This window comes from Lissotriton helveticus, chromosome 2_1 (assembly GCF_964261635.1).
Source record: "Lissotriton helveticus chromosome 2_1, aLisHel1.1, whole genome shotgun sequence".
Lineage (NCBI taxonomy): Eukaryota > Metazoa > Chordata > Amphibia > Caudata > Salamandridae > Lissotriton > Lissotriton helveticus.
The window spans coordinates 1542969875-1542987478 of NC_136059.1; the positions used below are offsets into that span (position 1 = coordinate 1542969875).

The window sequence follows — 17604 nt, forward strand, 5'->3', positions numbered from 1 at the left end:
TAACAAACACAGACTAATATCCTTCATTCACGCGATATCACAGTGGCACGCCCCTCACACTACTTTACTTAGCAAGGTTTGCTGCCACAGGAATTTGTGCTTTCAGTTTACATGGTTTGTAAAGCGCCAAGAGGAGACTTTTTGAAAGCTGCAGAACACCTCGAGGCATAATAAAAACATGAAATGCTAATAGAGACGCCAAACAAGATTTTACCTGCATCGAAGTGAGCAGAGGCTCTGCATTATGTACATGATGGCGCCTGATGTAAGCCACTGCACTCCCTGTGCTCACCTATGCACTGTCGGTGGTCCAACGAAGCGCCAAAGGCTTGTTAATGCATGGAGGTCTGCAGATGTTCCCATAAAAGCAGCAGCCAGTTTGTGGTCTGAGTGCGGAGATCTGGCGCATTCCAACGCCGAGAACCTGGCCTTTCACCCGAGGCACCAACCTCCATGTCTGGTTGCTGGAAGGTTTACAGAGGGGGAACTGCCCTGCCTCGTTATTTGTGTAGTGCTTTCCATACCCCTTGCGAGGCCTATGGCGCTTGCTGAGTGGTCTGATTTTATTATTTATATTGTGCTATTTATTCCTGGAATCGTTGAGGGCCACAGAGACCCACCAGAGTCGCCTGAAAGTCAGCACGGTCGACGGCAGACTTTCAGTTTCAGATGACTAGGGGTCTGGGGGTATATCTCAGCCCGCCCGTGTCGGCGAATTATAATTATGCAGGCCCAGGCCAGGTTGTGTCAGGACTGTTCCCATTGGGTGCAGGGTCAAGACTGATTTGCATATGGCTGGGTTCAAACTGGAATGGCATGGGGAGCAAAACAATGATGGATTCAGGGCCAGATCGGTGTACTGGGGTGACTGTATGACATTGTTCTGCATTCTGTCCATCAAATGTCATTTTTATTTTTAAAAAGATTGCCTTTTCTTGCCCCAACCATTTGGGGTCTGCTGCCAGTTTCCTGGGTCACTTGACTAGATGTAGCTGGCTGTTGGTCTTTGTGTATTTCTCCCAAACAATGAGACAAAGGGAAGATTTGTGTTGGCAGGAAGGGCCATATCTGACTTGATAAGGAGAAGGCGCTGTCACCTACCACACTTGCATATCATAAAGGCTCTGCCTGAGCATACTCACAAAGAGTATGACAATAGTCTTTTGTGACCTCAGACACGCTGAGGCCGGGCAGGATATTCCAAACACCACCGAGAGGGAAACCTCTTGAACCTTCTCCTACTTCAAAGTGTGCAGCGGGTATAAATAATGGACCCTCAGATACAACTATTCAGTACATATCTGGCCCTGTGGAAGACTAAGAGAGACTGCTGAGTTGTTCTGGAAGGACTGCTTATCTGCTGCGCAGATGCCTGAGTGAAATCACTGGACCGGCACCACTAGACTGACTCCAAGGGTTAGTTGGCTGGCCTCCTGATGATAGCCCCAGGAACAGAAAAGGCTCTAACCACCTTGAACTTAGCACCTGGACTGTCTGATGTTAGTTTTGCCGCCCAAGTGGTGCCTCCCCAGTCCTGGGCCCTTGGAAGTGGGCCTTGAGGTGCTCTACCAACTCTGTTACGATTCTGTAAATAGAACCAATGCAGCGCAACACATCTCCTTGCAGCACCTTCAGAATGGCTGCAGTGTGACGATCCCCCATGCAGGACCTAGCATCGCAGCCCACAGCTTCCTCGGAACAACCACTGTGCGACACACCTGCGACACAGGCCTGTGCTTTGCAAGCCCCTCGTCGATGACACAGGACTCTGCACTGCAGCCCGCAGCTTTTATCAAACTGCCGGTTCGCAAGGCATCTTGGGCGCAGGACTTGGCATCACAAGACCCTCTTCATCAGCCTCCACAATGACGACTAAGGATTTCACATCGCTGCCTCGCAGCTCCTCGGAACCACCACTGCCCAACACATCTTTAACACGGGATCTCCGAATGCACTGCACCCAGGATTTAAGGTACTTTGTTCAGCTAGCTTAACTTGGGCCCTATATCCGGCCTGCACTCCTTCGTGGACAGCTTTAACTTGGGACTGTCCCAGTCCAGCGCAACCAGATGACCACAGTTGGAACTTTGTGTTTCTAGGCACTATTTTCACATAAATCTTTAAAACTGCATATTTCTGGTTCAATTGAGTAGATTTTTGTTGTTTTGGTGTCAAATAATTTATTTTATTGTGCTCTATTTTTCAAAATTGGCGTGGGATTTTTCTTGTATTGTGTTTTTACTTTATTGCTGTTCTGTTTGATGTGCTGCATAAATACTTTACACATTGCCGCTAAGTTAAGCCAGAGGGTTAAGCACAGGTTAATTTGGGATTTGCTTGTAAATTCGCCCTGACAGATATTGTGGTTGCTTCTTGAGTAAGGTTTCACCCCCCTCAATTACTAACCCAGATTCCAACAACATGTAATACAGCCTGCTCTCAATTCAGACGCATTTGCTCAGTTGTTTGGGAGCCTGTGTGAGGTGATTTACTGGTGTCAAGCTAGAGACCAGATGGTGGCTCTTCACTCCACAAAAAAGCTGCCCTTTTGTCAGAATTCTGCAGGCAGGAGAACCGACTTGGATTGGCTCCCATTTTCAAGTACCTCTCTATGCAGTTCTGCAGACACAGCCTTTGTGATGTGTGGGGTGATTCTCCTCAAAGCAGGGCAGTCTCCAGCCTGGAGCGCCTACAGCACAGACATAAAGAGGTATGAACTATCTGCTCCTGGCTATGTGCAGACAAAAGAAAGTGATCAGTAAAGAGACAAAAGGATGGTTTTACTAGAAGATCCTTCTTACTCTGAATAATGGACTGCAGCACCCTTTTCCCCCTCCATCTACCAAGTGGCAGCACTGCAGGGAAGACCTAATCAAATTTCACTAGGAACCTCATCTACTTTGCCATCACTTCACTGACTAGGTCTCCTCCCTCCTCCCTCCATCTCTTGAGATCACTCCCACTGCCTGTGAAAACAATAACATCACCCACATTGTGTGCACAGGAACAGAATTAGGACTTCCAAAATGGAAGCCACAGGCCTTCATAACTCGGATTTACTTATATTTACACAATAGCCATGTACACACACACACCCACACAACATATACGTGGATGGGATTAAGTGACAAAAAATAATCTTAATGCGCATCGTTAAGACACTCTCAGACGAAGCCAAATAACTCATGTGTAGTGACTGAATGAAAAAGTCTTTAGTTACAAGATAGAGAGGAAAGATCTTTAAATGAGATCTTTTATTTTTTATACACCAACTTCCTGAGTGCAACGTACAGACTGTGTACAAAGCGTGAGATTCTCCAGACTACTGTTTAAAAGAGCTGCCCTAGGCCTGACACACAACAGACTAGGGCTCTTCTTTTATGTTTTTATTTGAGTTTTGCATTTAGAAACAACAAAGCAACATAATAGGCTTATAATGTTAATGTACAAAGAGACAGGCATTTGAAAAAAAAGACACCAAGACATGAAATAAACTTCAATCATTGCAATCAATAGCCTGAATCCTGCTAGTGCGAAGTGGCATGAAAGAGATATAATGTGGGGAGAACAGAACAAGAACTTGGGAGTGAGATAGGGCCAAAGGGAGGCACAGCGAGAAAAAGGGTAGTTAGCAGTGTGCGAAGAAAGCTTAAGGTCGGTTACGGCATTTTGGAGTTGCGAAGGTAAGGTAAAGTGCTATGTTTAACAGGTTGTGAAACAATGCGACCCAGGCCAGGAGGAAATAGAAAGTGACACAACAGGCTTGGGCTCTTAGGGCCCGATGTAGGTAATCCCAGATTACCGATTCTTAAATACCGAATCATACCGATTCGGTATTTAAGAACTGGCAATCGGGATGTAGGTATTTTTACCGATTCAATTACCGAATCGGTAAAAATCGGTAATTACCGAATCGGTATTTACCGATTCGGCAATTGCCATTGATTCCTATGGGCCTTGAGGCCCATTGGAATCAATGGCAATTACCGAATCGGTAAATATCGATTCGGTAATTGGGGGAAACATTGAAGGGTGGCAGGGTGTCACTTTGACACCCTGTTGCACCCCTCAATCGTGTATGGGTGCACATGTTGCAGACATACATGCTCTTAGGGCATGTATGTCTGCAACATGGCACTGTTTAAAAAGCAAAGCAAAAAAAATGCTTTTTAAAGGATTTTCATTATTTACCACCAACTTTTAGTTGGTGGTAAATAACGAATTCTTAGACCCCTGTAGCACTTATTGCAGTGCTACCTACATGTCAAAATACAGAATCGGTAATTGTACCGATTCGGTATTTTACAGAATCGGTAAAATTACCGAATCTGTATTTTAACATGCCCCTACATCTCCATCTTCAAATACCGGTCGGTAACGGCCGAAATCAGCCGTTACCGACCGGTATTTGGCAACCTACATCGGGCCCTTAATGTTTAAATGATGCCCACAATTATAATTGCATGTTTGTGCTCTAAGCATTATGTATAATGTTGTTTCTTTCTTGAGGCTCCTCCATCATCTGATTGCTTGGAGTCTCATAAAGACTTCCCCCACGATACTCCTAAAACCGATGAAAAATTGACCTTGATGTACTTCCACTTGATTCTTCTCCTTGGTTTATTCAGTGACTCTCTTCTTACCTTCCATCCTCTGCATGCCTTTTATTTATGAGTACATTTCTCCCCTCAGTCTCATGTTTGCCTCAATCCTGCTTATTGTAGTTCTGAAATGGACCGATACCTTATTTCATAGATCACAACCTCTCTTCTTTGAAACCCAGACCCTGTAAACTAACATTACCTAATCTCCACAAGCTTATCACACCAACCATTCACCAGAAACCACAAAGGTCCTACAATTGATCACACCTAACTGGTATTAATATACTACATTACAAAATAACTGGAGAAAATGCATACAATTTTTTTTCATAAGAGCACATGAGTAATTGCTATAAGTAACAAGAACCACAAGATTAACTGGTAACCTTGGGTTCCAGAGTATATGCTACTCGCCGTAAAGAGATTCAACACTTTGCCAGGGGTAATAAGCGTACATAAATACAATTACAAGATTACATCATTTGATCAACCAGGAAAGTGCTTCAATGCTTCCTACGGGGTAATAAGCGGTATATAAATACAAGATTACATCATTTGATCAACCAGGAAAGCTGGGATTGATCAAAGATGTTAAAGTTTTACACTTGGAATAGTTTTACACAACCGACCAGGTGGTGGTAGCAGCTCCTTTCTCATCCCGTCCTGCCCCAGACCCTTGCGACCAACATGGCAGGTCTGGTATCCAATATGACACGCCAATTACAGAAGGCACAGTAATAGCCACTATTAAGAAAATGTGAAATGATGGGCCACAGGGCCAAATGGGATTCCTCCTTCAGTGTTCAAAACACCAGAAGACTTCTGGCTGACAATCCTGACGCCACTCTTCAAACATGCTTTAGTCACAGCAACAATAGCGTTCTCCTGGAGGGGCCCAATCCTCTTGCTTTTTCACAACAAGCATTTGCAATGCAATAGGTCTCACATTTGCGAGAGTTTAAGCTGTTGGCATTGTAAATGACAATGGCTTTCATTTATGTTTTAAAAACCAACACTGCGAGACCTATTGCATTGCAAATGCTTGTTTTTTTTGTCACAGGGAGATGAAGTGCTTTCCTCAGAATCGCAGTATATTGAGCGGAGTCAGCATCTCTGGCCGTAACGCCACTTCCTCTCACACAAAGATCCCAGCCAGTTTTTGCGGTAAAGTGTCTGTGGGCCTGGAGTGAGGCACAGGTGGTGCCGTATTAAAAGCCTTCGAATCGGTTCATCTTGTTGTTGACACCTCCTTCTGTGGAAAGTGCTATTTCTTCAGTGCCAGGCCCTTGGTACATGCTTCTTCAAAGCCAGAAGGACTCGGCAACGTGAGACCTATTGGCTTTGTCAATGTCTTTTAGCCGTGTTGGACGGCCCTGAAGGCATTTTAACCCCTTTGACGCGCATGACGAGCTCAGCTCGTCATGAGGTACACCTCTCGTACGCTCATGGCGAGCTGAGCACGTCATGAACCGCGGGTTTTTAAAAACTTTAGTGCACAGCGGGAAAATGCGCCGCACGCATGGTGCTAAAACATGACCAGCCTGCACAGAGCTTACCTCGAAGGGTAGTTTCCCAAAACAGACCAAGAGAGCTGGGGTGCCAGATGCACGTCGAGCAAAGCCTTGAATGCAACATCCTCTGCTCCAGCCCTGCCTGGCAAGCAATGACTGGGGTGGGACGGGAGTGCTGAGGTGACAGGAAAAAGCATGAAAATGGGAGGAGAGGTGAGAAACAACTTGCCATGTAGCGAGAAGAGAAATTGGTAGAGCCAGCTTGATTCACAGGGAAACTGGTCCCTGAAGTCCTCTCATCAAGCCGCTAGTGAAAAGAGCAGCATAGAAGGTAATATGAAGGCGTTCCATGAATAACATGTTTTAACAATTCGCTTAGACCATGTCTTGATGAATGTCAGTCTGCCGATTGTACAGGGTGTGTTCACAAACCAGCGTTATATCTAGCAAGAAGGGTACTCATTAGAATAATGCATTATCGGTCCTACCTTCACTCAGAGCCACCTAACGCCCTCTTTGGGAAGCCAGAGAAACCTATGTGTACTGAAAGCTATTTACTAAAAGTTTGTTAACATAATAAAGGCGCTTTCCTTGCATATTGCCATTTCTTTCCACCTAAAATATATATTCATTTATTTATTTATTTATTTTTCACATTTTTAGAGCGCACTGTTACCCGGGGGTGTCCTGGCGCTAGAATGATTGATCCAGTATGTGTGGGCAAGGAGCTTAGTGAGTGAAGAGCCAGGTCTTAAGTGCTCTTCTGCAGGTCCGACGACTGTCTACGGTTGAGTGGTAATCTGTTCCATGCTACTGCTGCGCCCAGGGAGAAACTCCTGCCCCCCCCCATCGCGCTTTCTTGACTCTAGGAACTGATACCAATGCCTGATCACTAGATCTTAAGGTTCTTGCAGGCTTGTGCCAGTGGAAGAGCAGCTTCATACACCGGGGGCCCAGATCATGCAGTGCCTTGAAGACCACACAGAGTGCTTTGAAGACTATTCTTTTACGGACTGGCAACCAATGTAGCTTCACCAGATCCTGTGCTACCGAGGCAAACTTGGGGGTGTCAGTGATCAGGCGAGCGGCTGCATACTGCAGGATCTGGAGCTTATTTAGTAAGCCCTGTTGGGCGTTCAGCATAAGGCTGTTACAATAATCTAGACGTGAGAGAACCAGTCCAGTTACCACAGTTTTCCTATGCTCTACCTCCAAAAATGGCAGAACTTTCCTAATTGTTTTAAGGATGTAATGCGTTGATGAGGATAGTGCATTAATCTATGGTTTAAAGGACAATGATTTGTCCATAATTACACCCAAATTTTTAACCTTCGTCACTGGGGAAGGGGGGGTACCCATTTCTTCTGGCCACCACCTTGGGGACCAGAAGTTATCCCTAGAACCAAAGAGTAGCACTTCTGTCTTTGCTGAGTTGAGCTTGAGACAGTTTTGTGCCATCCAGTTGCCAACCTCTCTCATACAGCCTCTAAACCTGTCTGCTGTATTATCTATTTCGCCCGGGAGCAGTGACACCACTATCTGCGTGTCATCTGCGTATGCTGTGAGATTGAAGCCGAAGGATCGAATAACCGGCGCTAGAGTGGAAGCGTACACATTAAAAAGGGTCGGACTCAGGGAGGACCCCTGGGGAACTCCACAAGGAAGCACAAATGGACGCGATTCAAAGTCCCCCAGCGCCACCGTCTGAGTCCTATTGGAAAGGAAGGCCTGTAGGATCTTCAGTGCTTTTCCTTGAATTCCGCAGGCCCCCAACAACTTGTGATGGACCGTGTCGATGGCCGCGGAGAGATCCAATAGGATCAGGGCGGCTCTGCCTCCTGCGTCCATCACTCTTCTGATGTCTTCCACAGACTTAATCGGGGCGGATTCCATGCTGTGTTCGGCACGAAAACCATGTTGGGATGGATCTAGATGTTCACCCATCCTCAAAAAGGCACTTGGCTGCGTATTTAAAGTGCCCTCCATAATTTTAGCTGGTAGGGGTAATCTGGCAATGGGCCGATAGTTGTTCATCTCGGCTATGTCCAGGTTGGATTTTTTTAGGAGGGGTAGGATGGATGCTTGTTTCCATTTGGAGGGAAATTCCCCACTATCCAACATAAGGTTGAAGAGGGGGGGGTAAGTCCAGCTGCAATAGTGGCTGGCACTAATTCGGCAACAGTAGCAGGGCATGGGTCATGAGGGGAGCCCGACTTTATCTTCTGTAGTCGGCTCACTACCTCCTCCTCGCTAATTTGGGAGAATTGTAGGAGTTTTGCCGAGATGTTGTCCACCTCAGGACCCGCGATAGGGGAGGAAGTCCTTACTTGACTGTCCAGAGAAAAGAAAAAATGTTCCACTTTTCCACGAAAAAAAGTGGCAAGATTATCACAAAGTTGGAGACTGGGGGGTATCTCTATGGTCTTGGGGACTGCCAAGGATGACACCGTCCGAAATAATTCCTTCGGGGCATTACTGGCTTCTTTAATCCGTTTTGTAAAGAAGGCACGTTTTGCCTGTTGTATCCTCTCTTTATAGGATCTTTGCTCAATATTGAGAAGTTTTTTGTCTGTTTCTCTATAGTTTGTCCGCCAAGTTCTTTCCATTTTTTTTACACAAAATTTTATGGTCCCTGATCTGATCAGAGAACCAAGAGGCGGAAGGATTTGAGCGCGTGGAGTAAAACATTTTAGGGGGGGGGCAGTTGTAAGCAAGCTCGCTCAAGCCAATTGGTGTAGACTGAGGCTGCTTCCTACACATTTCCTGAGAGGGGCAGCAAAGATGTTTTTAATGCACCCTCCAGCGTCTCCCCTTTTATGTTGTTCCATTTTCTAACCTGTCTTGGTACATTTCTGGCTTTAGACAATCTCACGGGGGGGAGCTAGAGTAAAATTAAAAAGGACTGCTGAATGATCAGACCAGGAGACCGGCTGCACTGTTAATACTTTTAGGTTGGGGTGATTAGAAAAAATCCTGTCTAGGGTATGTCCTGCCTTGTGGGTTGGACCACAGACCCATTGCTTCAGATCCACCCCCTGCAGTAGGTGAATCAGATCGCGTGTGTCTGGATCAGAGCCGCATTCAAGGTGGAAATTAAAATCCCCCAGTAGTGTAAAGGATTGGGCACAGACTGCTACTTCGAGTAGCTTACTCAGAGCTGTAACAAATGGGGCTTTAGTCCCTGGGGGCCTGTAAACTAGACAGCCTCTAAAAGTTTGATGATCAGATAAAGTAAGATTAAACAGAAGAGTCTCCTCTACGCCTATAGGACCCGGTTGAAAGGACCCTCTAACTGAGTTGTGGTAAATAATAGCTAGGCCTCCGCCTTTCCTCTTTTCTCGATTTTGAGTATAACAAGCATACTCCGGCGGAGTGGCGTTAACGATGTCAGGGCCCAAGGCGGCATCGGTCCAGGATTCAGTGATGAATGCTATCATCACTCCAGCGTCCTGAATCAGATCCGCTACTTCTATGCTGTGTTTAACCAATGATCTAGCATTGAGGAGTAGGCACTTAACCGAGGGATAATCATTCCTCATAGGCATTGTCCTATAGTCCCTGGGGGCTACAATAGGTTGCCAGCACAGCCTGGGCAGAGCCTGTGAGCATTAACGCACTTGTGGGGGTTCTTCCGTGCGTCATCCCCCATTTTCAAAATAGCGCAGCCAGCTAAATTGGTGCTGTCCCTTAAGGCCCCCAAGGCCTCGCTGTTATAAGTATGCCTCAAGGTAGAATCGACTTGCATCGAATCAGGGGTCCTGGCACTAGGCGCGGGTCCGGCGCGGATGGGCGGAGACGGGCTCGCCTTTGGCGAGCCCGCTGCGCTCGTCCGCTGCGCTTCCTGGGAAAGGGTGCCATTTTAAGTGAGAAGGGGCGGAGCACTAGACTGCTCGGCCGGCTCCGGACCCAAGATGGCGGGACCCACAGGGGGGGGGGGGGGGGGGGGGGGGGGTGGGGAGTTGTAATGTGCAAATGAGCAGGAAGCTTTTAAAATAGCTCCGGTCGGATAAAATTAATGTGCAAATGAGCAGGAAGCTTTTAAAATAGAATCAAGATAATGGCGCTTTTAAAAACAAATTACAGTCACAATAGCAGCAATCGCAATGTCACCATCGGTCCCGGCTTCCGCCTCAGGACGCGCAAGCACACCACTCACACTAGCAATCATTGGGGTGTGTCAGATCTCAAGGTTTTTAAGTTAGAAGGGGCGGAGCACTAGACTGCTCGGCCGGCTCCTCACCCAAGATGGCGGGACCCACGGGGGAGTCGTAATGTGCAAATGAGCAGGAAGCTTTTAAAATAGAATACAGATAATGGCGCTTTTAAAAACAAATTACAGTCACAATAGCAGCAATCGCAATGTCACCATCGGTCCCGGCTTCCGCCTCAGGACGCGCAAGCACACCACTCACACTAGCAATCATCTTGCAGCTCTCAGGGTAGTACAGACTCACTGAAATTTTAAAACAATAACAGGTTACCATTCCTGCTCTGTGAAGTTTGATTTCAAATAGAATTCACCAATGGAAGAAACACTGCGCAGGCTGGGCTTCTCTCAGCCTTGCAACATCCTGCCTGCCGCAGAGAGGAAAGGCAGCCCACATTCCAGCACTCCTCATATTCGGCTCAAAAACACCCTTTTCCTGCCTGGACTCGCTCTGTTCCTTCCCCACTGGTGCGCCCGGTCTCTGCGTGTAACACACACATAAACACTGTAGGTTCGCAGGGCACCCAGGGACCGCTGAGAGGACACACAAAGCCTGTGCCGGGCATTCCTGGCGGTGGCCCGGTGTGTGTCCTGCGCCCGCCGAGGACACCTGACTCCACTGCGGAGGGCCAACCGGTGGGGAACTTGCTGCAGTTAGCAGGCTGCGTGCCCACTGCGCACAAACCCACACACAACTCCCCACAGCCACACACACACACAGTCTAGGCGCCTGCCGGTTTCCTCACCTCACAGGGCGGCGGTCCCTCGCGGAGGCCTGGGCCCCTTCTGGCCGCACTGCGGGGCGCTCACCATGACATTCCTGGACGGCTGATTACAATGAAAGGTGGACCCACACCGCCGAGGAGCCGGCCTCCCAGTGCTGATGTCACTCCTGGCCGGGCCCTCACTCTGACGACCTGAGCCGGGAGGAAGACGGAGCCCCGGGGCCAGGGGAGGCGGTTTCGGCTGCACGGCCAGAGGAAAGAGGAGCTCTGCTTCCTCGCCGCAGGAAGAGCCCAAGCCGGGGCAGCTCGCACGCTACTTGCCGGGAAGTAGTCGGCTTTGAGGAGAGCGCCCGGCCTTCAGACGGAATGGGAGTCTACTGTCCAAGCAGCTTCCTCTCGCAGAAAAAAAAAAAGCTTTCTCTGTGGAGCCGATGGGAGGGGAGGGGGAAGGGAGTGAAAGCACGCGATGCACGCGTGCATATCTCCTGTCCTGCGTGCACATAGACAGGGAGGGAGGGGGAGAGAGGGAGCGAGCTGAGCCCTACGCACGTGAACATCTCCTGTTCACACACGCGTCCACATTTCCAGTCCATCTTTTGCGTCTGCCCATCTCTTGTCTCGCATGATAGGCAACTCAGTGACAATACTTCTCGCTGGTGGCAGCGCTTCACGCTGCGTTCGCCAGGCCAGACCTAAAAAGGGAGACCGCTCTAACCCGGCAAATTATAGGCTTGTCAATCTCTTCGATCTTGAAGCCAAAGCCTATGCCCGCATCCTTCTAAAGGAGCTGGAAATATGGGCAAAGGAAAAAGGAATCCTCCTGCTTTTTCAATCTGGATTTAACCCAAATCGTTTAACAATGGACAACATCTTAGCATTGGTGCATTTATCCACACAAGTGGTTAGGAGGAAGCAACCCCTTTTGTTCTGTTGTTTCTTCAGTTATAGCACTGCCTTCGTCAGGGTGGACCGGGGCAGGCTATGGGGGAAGCTATTCGTATGGAGGATCCTGTCCCTGCTACTCAGGGTTATCACATCCTTAAATCAGATAACATGGCTCTGGGTAAAAACTAGCCCCACCACTGCCACCAGCAGAGTAAGCTGGGAAGAGTGAGTCTCCCCATCTTGCAGTAGGACGATGACACTGCAATCATGGACCACACCAAAGTCGGCAAGCAGAGAGCCCTCGATGTACTCCACTACAATTAGGAGAACAAACTGCAGGTGAATCAGAGCAAAACCAAGGTTGTCATTTTCTGCAAGTTTCCCCACAAAAAAGAAATCCACTGGCAACTTGGAGACCTACAAATTATGACCGCCCCAGCTTATAACTACCTTGGACTCTGGTTCTCAGAAAGGGCCAAACCGGCCGTCCACCTAAGGCACCTCAGAACGAAGTCTACTAGGGTCATCCACACACTGAAGCGCCCAAGTAATCACATACAAAACCCATCCGCCGAGCCTATGCTGACAGTTTTGAGAGCAAAACTGACCCGACTCAACTACGGCCACTTGGCGTTTCCTGGTGCCTTCGACAAGTTTCTAACGAACTACCAGATCAAGTCGTATAAGAAAGTTCTGCTCACCAGAAGAACGAGGCTGAGGCTGGAGCTGGGCCTCAGGAGCCCAGACATTGGATATCAGGGAGATCTAATAAAAGTATTATCTCAGGGTCCTGCGGGCCCCAGAGACCTCACTCAAACATCATTTGAAAACAATCTTTGACTAAGAGGGATCTCTCTGGCAAACATGGTTAGCAACGACAACTAGCCCTTTGAAGATCAGGGCAAACAGCCTGCATACCCAAGAAATTCTATTCTCAGCCTAAAAACAATTGTCACCAAGACGTTGAATGCATCGTACACCGTGAGAAAGACACTGTCTTATTTTCAACATGCACTTTCAGCCCAGGCTCAATGAAAAATTCTCTTCATGAGGCTCATCGCTTTGCCAATCTCAGACTTCAACCCCTGCCAGGGCCCATCAAGAGGAGGCAATCTCCTGCAGCCTATGCAAAGAAGCTTGGCTCCATCTACGATGCTGTTGCCCAAAACATGCCAAGGAGCGATGACGCCTGCTCCACCCCTTGCTTCGGTCTAAAGAAGTCAGGCGTTGCACGGAGGCCTCAGATCTGTACTCCTCTGAAAACACGCCAAGTACCCATCCAAACTGGGGAAATTCACAAGCCTTATTCGTCTCTCCTTCACTGAAGCCATCTAAAGATGACAATAGCTCATGGCTGTACACCACAGGAAGGAAGGGGGGGGGGAAGTGTGTTGTAGCGGTGGAGGCCAGTTTTGGAGCAGTGTTGCAATATCAGCACCCTATAACAAAAGCAGCAGCAGTGTTTCACACTAGAACCCCCCAAATCCCCGGAAGCCAGTCCAACTGAATTGCCAGGGGTAGTTTGTATTCCCATTCCGGCCCTCAATACTACACCGGGGGTAGTATCTGTCGTTTTATTTTACAAATAATTCAAATGTACAGTTCTAGACAATTATTGGTTTTAATGAATCTAACATGAATACAATTACTTACTTGTGAAGTTTTACACAGAGCAATTCAGCCCCTAGATGGATAGCTCTTTGAGACAAAGTTTAATGCTTTGTCCTCAAGTCTTGGATGATGAGATTGGAGCATGGGTGATGGGCAGAATCTACATTGTATTATTGGTAGTCCACGCATCACTTACCTCGCTCAAGGATGTGAGAGCGCTTCACACAGACACAGACTACATTACAGGATATGAACCTGGGACCCATATTGCATGGTCGGCCACATCATCTTCCCCCTGAAAGCGTGGCTCGTTTTGCACTCGCGGTCCTGTCGTCCTCCTCTGATCGCTGCTGGGTTTAATAGATTTCACATTCAACTTTCCTACTCCAATCCTCCCTAGTCCCAAACGTGAGTAGTAGGTCTTGGCGTTGAACGCTGACAGTCAAAGGCTCCTTCTTCTCTTTGGAGCTCAGAGCCCACCATCCCGGCGGTGCCCGGCCTGGGCATCCTCATCTAGCCTCACCTGGGAGTCCAGCTGTTGCTCAGATGGCAGCAGAGACTTTAAGCCCGAACAGCGCGTGTAAGTAAGAAATGTAACTCACCTCTGAAACCAAACGTACTTGACGCCTTCCTTCCACCCGTTGACGGGCTCCCCGCCTCTTCAATGGATGCGTCCGCTCTCTCGGCGCTTCGAACCCGAACCCGACGCAACTGCAGACCCTGATTGTGACGCAAACCGGGCCGTGGTTTGTGAGTAGACTTCCGCTGATGAGAGCCACCCAGCCCGTACAGTACGTCACGAGCGCGACATCTTTGGCGTCCAGCTCGTCTTTATAGGATCAACTCGCTGGCGTCCCTAGCAACAGCCTCGTTCCCTGGCAGCACGCTGAGCGTCCCGTCGAGTCACGCACGCTGTTCATGTGCTCTTATTTATTTATTTATTTATCAATGCGTTTTTATATAGCGCGGACTTTACCCGAAGGTGTCAGAGCGCTTCACAATAGGAACAGAACTGATACAAGAGAAAATTACAAGTGAACAAATTACAAAAGCAAACGTTAAGCTGCATGAGGCAAAAGTGACAATCATGAGCAAACAAAATACAAGAGGTAGCAAACGGTGCATTACAGGAGGAAAAAGTGACGTGTGCAGGTTACAAAAAGCGTACAAAGTACAAGTAGAGGTATAATACTGCAATAAGTGGAGGACACAGACACAAGAGCAAACGTTACGTGGGCAATGGTGGCACTTGTGCAAGTATCGAAAGCAAACAAAAAGTAAGAGGTAGCAAACAGTGTGTTACAAGAGAAAAGTGACGTGTGCATGTTACAAAAGGGAACCAAACACAGGTGAAAAGGTAGTACTGCAATAAATGGCAGTCTCTCAAAACACAAGAACACACTGGGAAGGCACTTCTATAGTCATGGAGAATAGAGATTTTCTACACTAAAAGGTCTTCCTTCAGATAATAGAGAGGGTATGAATTAACTTTGGAAGTGTCTTTGAAGAAGGAGAACTTTGAGGTCAGTTTTGAAGGCCTGAGAGGAGGTGGTGGTCCGGAGCTGAGGCGGAAGTGAGTTCCAGATTCTCACTGCGTTGCCTGAAAAGGATTGGGCCATCGATCTTTCCTTCTTGAAAGTGGGAGGTTCAAGCAGTAGATTTTCCGCATTTCGTGATGTCTAGAGCCTCCAGAGAGTTTCAGTTTATTAGCCAGATAGCGAGGAGAGGAGGAGTGCAAAGCTTTGTGGGTGATGCAGGCAGTCTTGTAGATAGATCTTGCCTCGATGGGAAGCCAGTGGAGGGTGGATAACATGGGTGTGATGTGGTCGCTTCTTTTGGCCCCATAAATGAAACGAGCTGCTGAATGGAGAACAGACTTAAGGGGGGAGAGGTGGGATTTGGGGAGGCCAGTAAGAAGAGAATTGCAGTAATCCAGTCTGGAGAGGACCAGCGATTGGACCAGGGTTTTAAGGTCATGCTCCGGGAAGAAGCGACGAATCCCCCAAAGAAGGCGCAGTTGGTATCGAGCAGACTTTGCAATTCAATTAATGTGGGGGATTAGATTAAGTTTTGTGTTGAGTATGACACCAAGGGATTTTGCGCTGTCGACAATGATGGGTTTATTGTTCAGTAGATTCATCTGGTCCATCCATGATTGAACCGGAGGAGGAGAAATTGAGGAGGAGAGGAGGAGGAATTCCGTTTTGGAGGGATTCAGAATCAGTTGATGAGTTGACATCCAGTTTTGAATGGAGTCCAGAGTACAGCTTAGGACGGAGAGATCGTGAGTGGAGGCAACCTTGAGGTAGATTTGAGTGTCGTCTGCGTAGAGATGATAGTGGACCCCGGATTTACTTAGGAGATTTCCCAGTGGTTCCAAATAGAGATTGAGAAATGTGGGTGCAAGTATAGAGCCTTGAGGAACACCTTGATCCACCGCCAAAGGAGATGAAAGACTGTCCGCTATTTTGATCATTTAGGATCTATCAGAGAGGAAGGAAGCAAACCATTTAAGCACAGAGCCCTCCATGCCCATTCTCTGTTCAAGAGTGTTGAGGAGGGTGTTGTGATTGACAGTGTCAAAGGCTGTAGAAAGGTCAAGGAGAATTAGAAGACAAGACCCCCCCGAATCGAGTATCCGCAGCGCGTCATCAATCACTTGCAGCAGGGCTGTTTCAGTGCTGCAGTTTTGGATTAAGCCGGGCTGAAAATTGTCAAGAAGATCATTGTCCTTGATATGACGAGAGAGCTGTTTCACAACACATCTTTCTGTGATCTTCGCAAGAAAGGGTAGGTTAGTGATGGGGCGGAAGTTGTTGAGGTCATTCGCATCAGCAGTGGGTTTTTAGGTCTCGCGACCTATCGATACGTGCAAGCGCATCGAGCGGAGCGAGAATTCAAGTAGGCGAACTGCTCGTGAAACCAACAGCTTTTCGCTGGCGTTTTCATGAAGTTCACGTGAAAAACGTGAACGCGCATCAGCCTCCCTCCCTCCTAATTGCATTTGCCGCACAGCACATCAAAGGGCTTCGCCCAGCGTGCGCTCTGCGGCTTCTCGGCTTCTCCTCCCCTAATTCTTGGATGGCCGGCCGGCACACAACCTTCCTTGGAATTCTCCTCCCCCTCCCCAGCCAGCTTCCCCCAGGCAGTGTTCCCTCCCCTGCTACCCCATCCTCACTCATCCCTCGCACCCCCTCCTCCTACTTTTAAACTAATCCGGTTCTATATTTTTGACGCTTTTCTTCATAACGAAATTCTTTTCGATTCCTAGTTATATCTTTATTACGCTTTCCCCATTTTCACCTCTTGCCTACTTGAACTGCATTACTAACAACAGAAACCATACAAAACGGCAACAATAGGTAATAATTGGAAACCGGTTGACGTTTTCACTGACGAGGTAAACCACACCAAGGTTCGTTCCTTTTTAAGGTGCTGATTATTTTTATTTATTTATAAACTACAGAGACTTGTCAAAGCTTTCCCTTCCTTTGAATCATCGCATGTAATGCATCTCTGAACGATCTGTGTGAGTCATCCCGGCTTTGCAACGCTCGAGCGCCTCCGACCGAGTTTGTGGCAGCGATGAGTCAGAACTGCTTCGGCAACTCCGCATTAATATGTCACTATGCAGCCTGCATTAAAAACAAGCATTGGCATAGCCAATAGGTCTCGCTTGTGGAACCTTATAAGTATTTAGTTTTGCAGCACAATATCCTTGTTGCAACAAGGATATTGTGCTGCAAAACTAAATACTTATAAGGTTCCACAAGCGAGACCTATTGGCAATGCCAATGCTTGTTTAAACAGAGGGGTGACCTGCCCAGTTTTGAAGTGAACAGGAAGGGAGCCTTGACAGAGGGAGAGGTTTACCAGAGTGGTCCAATAGGGAAGAGAATGGGTATAGAAGTCAATGGCAATGGCACTGGGGATGGGGTCAAGAGAATGGTTGGAGGGCTTTGTTTCGAGGATGCACTTGAGGAGGACATTTTCAGAGATGCGGTCGAAGTTCTGCCAAATGGTTAGTGATTTGCGCTCCTCTGGAGGGGTAGGATGAGCGA

At 47.8% G+C, this 17604-nt stretch overlaps 1 protein-coding gene across 4 annotated transcripts in view; it reads right to left on the reverse strand.

Annotated features, from left to right (window-relative positions):
• The window catches only part of GTF2E2 (general transcription factor IIE subunit 2), a 297176-nt gene extending 282800 nt beyond the window's left edge, over positions 1-14376 (reverse strand). Inside the window, exon 1 of one of the 4 annotated variants that reach the window (XM_078676499.1) lies at positions 14146-14376. The gene's annotated coding sequence lies outside the window, so the exon portion shown is untranslated. The remainder of the gene's footprint in view (positions 1-14145) is intronic. The other 3 variants (XM_078676500.1, XM_078676501.1, XM_078676502.1) reach the window with 3 other exon arrangements.
• Between the last annotated feature and the right edge of the window lie 3228 nt (positions 14377-17604).